The 7,191-nt window shown below is 36.7% G+C and overlaps 1 protein-coding gene across 1 annotated transcript in view; it reads right to left on the bottom strand.

Annotated features, from left to right (window-relative positions):
- LOC100888178 (putative uncharacterized protein DDB_G0277255) overlaps window positions 1-5,801 on the bottom strand; it is a 35,181-nt gene extending 29,380 nt beyond the window's left edge. Inside the window, exon 1 of the mRNA XM_003728649.3 lies at window positions 5,240-5,801. The gene's annotated coding sequence lies outside the window, so the exon portion shown is untranslated. The remainder of the gene's footprint in view (window positions 1-5,239) is intronic.
- Window positions 5,802-7,191: the final 1,390 nt, after the last annotated feature.

A 7,191-nucleotide genomic window follows, 5' to 3' on the forward strand; every position in this document is an offset into this window, starting at 1 on the left:
TCTAGCATCTAGCATCTGCAAGGTTCTGGAATCATCAAAATGATAAGAAATTTGGCCCATTCTTCGTTAAGTTACAAGCACTATACACAGAAAGATGTATATGGGACTACCCTATATCTCTCACAGACCATGAGAGAAACAAATTTACCAGATATATGAATTAGTAGGCGGTTTCCCGGCAAATTTTGTATCATCATGTATTAGTCAAAACATATTCTTTCACATGATTGGTAATGAGAGCTTCCATTTCATTTTTTGAAATTGGGGCGTTTCCAATACTGGTCTTTACCTTTAAAATAAATATCAATAAATAACAATAATATAAGCTAATAATAGAAAATAATATATCAAAATCAACAAAAACCCATATTTCTGTTAAGGCGCACTGTTATGATATTTTTTGTTATGCACTACCAAACATCTGATTATTTTGTCAATGATAAACAAGATGAGTAACACAACGCGAGGCTGTTGTCCACATTTGTACTTAGAATGATACTTCATTTGAGCTTTGGATTATGGAAACTATACACAATCCTTCTCTTCTGGCTATCGGACACATCAATCATACAGGTTATTATTATTAATAGTAATTGTTATAATTTATCTAAATGCAGTGCCGCGAGCAGGAGTGTCTTAGCTGGATTCCAATAAGAGAGGGGCACTTCATGGGGAGGGGTATCTGGAGAGCCTTTCGGAAGAGGGGTTCAATGAAGGGAAATTCATACAGAGAGAGTGTCAGAAGGAAACCGCTTCTAATTTTAAAGTATTAGGACATGCGCAGAACTATTGTCCTTTGTTGAAACAATGACTATTGCCAAGGAAACTAAGAGTTTCGGTATTGTCTCCCTTGATTTCCATAATTATATGAATCACTTGATAGTTGATTTCAATGGAGAAAGGTGAATAAATACAGTAATATTTTACATATAGGATTGACTACAGTCATCACATTTGTTTTCAATTATGTTAAAAGACACGACGGTTGAAAAGAAAACTGAAAAGAGCATTACTACATCAACTACGTAAACTCATCTACAATCATGGTCAGGATACTCTTAAACGTTACGAGGGCACCAAGAGAACGAACGACTCAATAAATTACCTCTTTAACTTTTAGATAATCATCGAAGTGTGCTATATCATGAGAAATAATACATTATCTATCTCATGCACCATCGCTAATATTCGATAGTTTTCTCTGCCGTTGTATAACGTACTACAGTACAAAATCTTGATAAGAGACCGTTGCCATTGGGCCCATACAATCCGACGTATATCAGCAACCTTTGAAGAATGGCACAGACTATTATCTTGTAATACATCTGATCATTGTGTCATTAGCCTTACTAGAGCTTTTATCGGACCAAATATGAAGTGAAGAGACACATTCGCGGTTAATTCTAGAATTAGACAATACTTGGTGACGTACGAGACACCAAAGATCAGCACGTTTGACTTGCCCCTTTATGTGCTAAACCTGTATAGGTGCCCTTACTGGTTTACAGGTGATTCTTGTAGACGCTGAGCATTTATGTGGTCTCTGTTATGTTCTCGACAGAGATATACAAGTAAAGTCATATCTACCCTTCCCCTTCCTTTGTTTCTCTATCGCAAATACAATGTGGATTTATATAACTTTCATTATTTCATTACACATGTACTTGATAACGTATGGGACTCAAAATAAGCAAATAAATGGGATATGCCTTAGAACAAAGTTTGTGGGATTCCTTTACTTTCAAATCATAATGAAGTACATTCATCGTATCACGTAATAATGTTATTGGTTATTATATCGTAATATAGAAGACGGGGTTGAACTTGGGCTTGGGAATGAAATCAAAATTGAGAAAATTGCTTTTTAAAGCGATCCATCTCCTCTGTATGTCTTCTTTTATTGGATGAAGCCACATGCTATATCTACCTTGCAAACATCACTCGCTGCTGTTATCCGTCATGGAGCACGGTATGCATTATGATGGCATACACGTAATGGAAATAATGGTCTTTATGTATTTAGGAGCTTGCTTAAAGGACAGCGATAAACCTTGATGAACAGGGTTACGACCTGATATATTCCTACCATAAATTTATTGCCGTTTTAATGTTCTGGTCGCCTTTGCCATTACGTGATACTTGAATCTAATAATGGTATACAAGTACACTTGACTTAATCTAATTTGAAAAGAACTCGGATATAATAATTCTTTACACTTTTTGTATTAATCATGAAAATATGTAGTAAAATCTCGTATTCCGGGGTGGCATAATAGGGCGGTTTGTAAAGTTATTAACATTAGTGCTCTCTTAATGTGATAGATTGTCTGAAAATTAGAGGGTTAAAAATATTAGGCATTATTCTGGAGTAGGAGATAATGATCATGAATTTTGAGCTATCAAATTTATAACAGTTCTCATTTAAGCATTGAAACTGCGTCTGAACGATATGGGGTTATCAAACTAGTCACGATGCTATACATTAGTTATGGAGAGAGAGAGAGAGAGAGAGAGAGAGAGAGAGAGAGAGAGAGAGAGAGAGAGAGAGAGAGAGAGAGAGAGAGAGAATGGGAATGGGGAACGAAAGGGAAACACAATAAAAGGTCTAACAATGCACTATTCTCATTAAGCTCGACATTATATAATTGCATACTTTGTTCCAAATATACACATGTGGTCACAATAAAATGTGAAGTTGATGAGAGGAGACAGTGGAGATATATTAAATGTCAAGAAAACATATAAATTGACAAAAAGAATAATCAATTTTTATTTGATTGATAGATGTTGTTACGTTTAATAATGGAGAAAATAAATGAAGTAATGATTTATTATGATCTACAATAGCAGTATTTAGAAAAGTATTGTTATCAGTTTGTTCAGTTGATTATCAGCCATCTAAAATGTCAGTCTAAAAGACTAAAGCTAATAATAATGTTTGCCATTGGCTGGTTGAATCAACACCATATATAGCCTCGTATACTTAAAAAATAATGCAGGAGTTGTTACAGCTGTAGCCTACATGTAGGTACATGAATATTGTTTGATATACTTCTGTGTATGAGGGGCAAAACAGATTTTCTATTTTGCATTTTTCTCTCTTGTCTCTTATTCTTTACAAGTATGAATATTATATCACGCACAAACACACCCACACGCAGTATACGCTATCCCTCTCACTTCATCCCATCTCCCCCTCCCCTCTCCCCCTCTCTGCATGCAATTGAAGCACATGGGATTAGCCTATTGATTCATGTTGCAATTGAATTTGGCATCTGTTTCTGGAAGAAACGGGTATAGGCGAGCTGTGTTTGGGTTACATGAACACAAGTGCTACTTCAAACATGTCAAATATCCCAAGAGCCGATTGGTAAAGGGCTCAGAAAGGGAGAGCAGCTGCCTGCTTTTGACGTCAAGATGATGGTAATTGTATATGAATAGCTGAAACGGATGGAGAGGGAAGGGGGGTAATTGTATTGTAGCATTTGTAATAATCATTTTAAAATAGCCCAATTTACAATGGCCTGGAAATTTTTCTACAATAATTCACGATTACATAACTTTTGACACTTTATGCCAACAGCTATGTATATGGTTTTGGAGAACCTCACTACTGTAGTGGTGAGAAGGTAACACCTTCTGAATTAAGTAGGGTTAAATTTGTGTGAAAAATCACCGGTGAAGAGTAATTTGGTTGAGAAATACCATAGGAGAGCTGAAAGAGATAACAGCTTGCCTAATTAATTTCATGGTGGCGGAATTTACAGCAAACAATGACTTTTTCTTTCCCAGGATTAGATTTACATACATTTGCTACATGAGTTGATTCAGATGTCATTCAAATATACTCTCCTACAAGTTTGGGGTTTCCAAGAGCTTAAAAATCTTACCTTTTTCCCGTTATGTATGATCTACTCTTGATTCTTTTCAAATAAAAACGGTGATATCGCCATTAAAAAAAAAATACTTTTATTGTTTTTATTACGTTCACTGAAGTATATCTGTCGATAGACAACTGTCTGTAGTTAGAGTTTACGCCATACATTTATGAGTGACTGCTAAATGCGGACCTCACATAGTTTTGAACGCTATCCGTCCCTCCCAAATGTTTTATTCTTTCTACAAAAAGAGAATGTTTAGTCAAGTCGTTTACTGGCATGTTTGCTGTATACCTTCAAAAGGGCATGAAAGGGAAAGGTGTTTGACTAAAACCCTTGTACATCCTTCACCCTTGCCTCTCTCATACCATCGATATGCACATCATACATTTTTCATATTCATACGAGATCCGAATCGCTCAATACCAATAACTCCACTGCGCCTCTTCATTCTTTGGAGCGCATCTTGACTATCTCAGCTCCACATCTCGATTTGTTGACGAGATCCTGCGGATGAATGCTGCTTGTGCATAATGAAAGTGAACTCGGCGTATCGCAATGAAGAAAAACAACAAAGAAAAGGCCAGACGCCAACTATATTTCAACCCGAATCCATATATTTGTCTCTCCGGAGCGAGACCATCGTCATACATTCATTCACAAATTCGGCGCCTCGCAAAGTAGAGGAAGGATGAGAGAACTTACTCTTTTTGTGCTGCTTTCTATCGGAGGCTTATTAAGTAACCCATTTCATTTGCATTTGTTTTCTTCTTCATTTTGTGTGGTATTCATGTTACGATTCTAGTTTTGGAATGCGTTTATTTCATTTATATTCCCTCACTGCCGTAGTAACACCCTCCCCCCCCCCCCGAAAAAAAAAAAAAAAACACACAGAGCTTCACAATGAACAAAATAAATCTCAATCTCAATTCTAATGACGATTCCTTACATTCTTTGATGCGATCTCATGCGATCAGAATATTTAACGAAAGCAGGAATGGTCCAGAGATTTTTGTAAAATCAATAATTTACTGTTACAGAGACGATTATAACGCTCATATTTTGCAGCATTTCATTCTACACGATATTGTTTTCGAACACTTGACCTAGGGCAAGGCCATTTCTCCACTCCTTCCCATCAACACAACATGTGTGGAAACAATATTTTGCTGTATAGGCTATGAAAAACGCATAAACCAACTATCGTGTATTGACCCAAAGTGGTCATAAGTCACTGTATTTTCGTAGAACCACTATATACTGCTATGTGCTGTTCTCAAGTTAAGCATAAATATACTTTGTAATATATAAATTCCGATATTCAAATAACATACAAAACATAGTAAGTTAATAAAGCATACCGAAATCCGCTATCCAATACTGGTTGTTCTAATAAAACGTCCCAGTCGGTCACCGATAGAGATACAAGCTCCTTTTTTCATTACTTGTCCAGGGGCACCTCCGGCTAAGGAATAGATATAACACTTGTCTCAGACTTCAAAATGAGCAGCCAGCAACGATCGGGAGTAGTCCATCAAAATTTGTATTTACAATTTGACCGCCAAATTGCACATGCACACTGGAGAGCGGTTCAACCTGTGAATGACACATTTAACACTGCATTCATACGCGGAGATTTGCCCTCCCCGTGCCCGCATTTGTTCGCCACATGTGTCAACGAAAATCTCTGCGTAAATTGATGACTTTTTAAAAGAGAAAATTGAAAATAGGCAGGCCTTCAAACCCATTTGCGAATCAGCGGCGCGTGTGTGGATTCCGCCTCCCTCCTCGCATTTTTCTTTTCAATTCCACCCGCGAAAGCTCCTGGCGTATGTGAGTGTGTGCGTGGTATGAAATGTGGGTGAGCGTGTGCGTGAGACGCGATGAAGAGTGGATGGAACAGTTGACTCTAGATGAAGACAACAATGTGCGGAGAATGTCTGGATGAATGCTAGAGAATGTGCAGTAATGCGTTTGTTTTCTAATTTGATACCTTGAGAATGTGCAGTAATGCGTTTGTTTTCTAATTTGATACCTCGTAAGCTCCGACCATGCTCCGACCATGCTCCGACATACTTACTGAGCAGAACGATGAGAGGAACATTTAACGGGGGCGAAAAGGACCATTTGATTTGTTCAGACATGACAATGGCTTGTTTATGTTTAGTTTACCCAAGAACGAAGGTTGCATATACTTCTATGAGCTTACAGGTCATGTCAAGTCAAAGCATTTTACGATGAAAAGTTAACATTTAACCAAAATAGACAAACTTAATTATTTTTTACGGCTTGATTATTTAGTAGGTAAATTAAAGTATACAGGCAGTCTCTTACACTTTCTATCCCCTAATTAAACATAACTGCATTATCCACCGTCAACATTTCACATCAGATGTATTATGTAATGATCTCTCAAAAGACCAATAGCCACATGAGTTAACGGAGAAACACATGCATAGGGAATATACCAGTTCGAGAATGTGTTATCTATGTGCAACATACCCGAAGCTTTTCAGAATAAAAATAACAATTAAAAGTATGCAACGTGCATTCCGACTATCGAGCTCCAACACCTAAAGTGATTTTTTTTCTCAAAAGAAATTGGCAAACAATCTCGTTTTCTTTTTCGCTCATTCTCCACGTGCCTAGCCGATAAACGTTTTTTTTTTAATTATGCTACAATTACATTATTATATAATTACATAGGACACAAACATGGTTGTTTCTTTGCAGAACCGCTAGAGCGTATATAGACGAAATGTTTAGTTTACTCATGATGTCTATTACCTCAGTACTATCAACAAGAACGACACCAGTCCGACTACAGACCGAACAACAAACCATATCACCAGTAATGGTAAATGATCGGTCGGTTTGGTGTCCCTTTGGAGTCAGTATAGCGGTGTGACTGAGGCATAAAAGCATGGAAATTCACCTTTTATCTGGCCTCGTACACACTCGTTTGTCGGGTCATCCTTTGGCAAATTTTTGTGTCAGTATAAGCTTTTGTGCATATCATTTTAACACATACAGTGGGTAAGGGTCCCCGGTAAGTACGAAATAATATAGGAAAGGAATAATGTCAAGCATACATGAAATGTATCATTGCATTCTTCATCATTTTTGCTATATCATTTTGTTCATTTTTCTTCTTTTTTTGATACATAATTATGTATGAGATTTGTTTTAAAAAAAATAAAAATGTAGATTTGCAGAAATGTTTAGTTTTTTTAAAGTTTTTTGTTACAACACTATTTTTTTCTCGATAAATGACATTTATATTCAATAGGCCTATATTGATTTGGTTGTCGCT

The sequence above is a fragment of the Strongylocentrotus purpuratus genome, unplaced genomic scaffold, assembly GCF_000002235.5.
Source record: "Strongylocentrotus purpuratus isolate Spur 01 unplaced genomic scaffold, Spur_5.0 spur5_scaffold_6, whole genome shotgun sequence".
Lineage (NCBI taxonomy): Eukaryota > Metazoa > Echinodermata > Echinoidea > Camarodonta > Strongylocentrotidae > Strongylocentrotus > Strongylocentrotus purpuratus.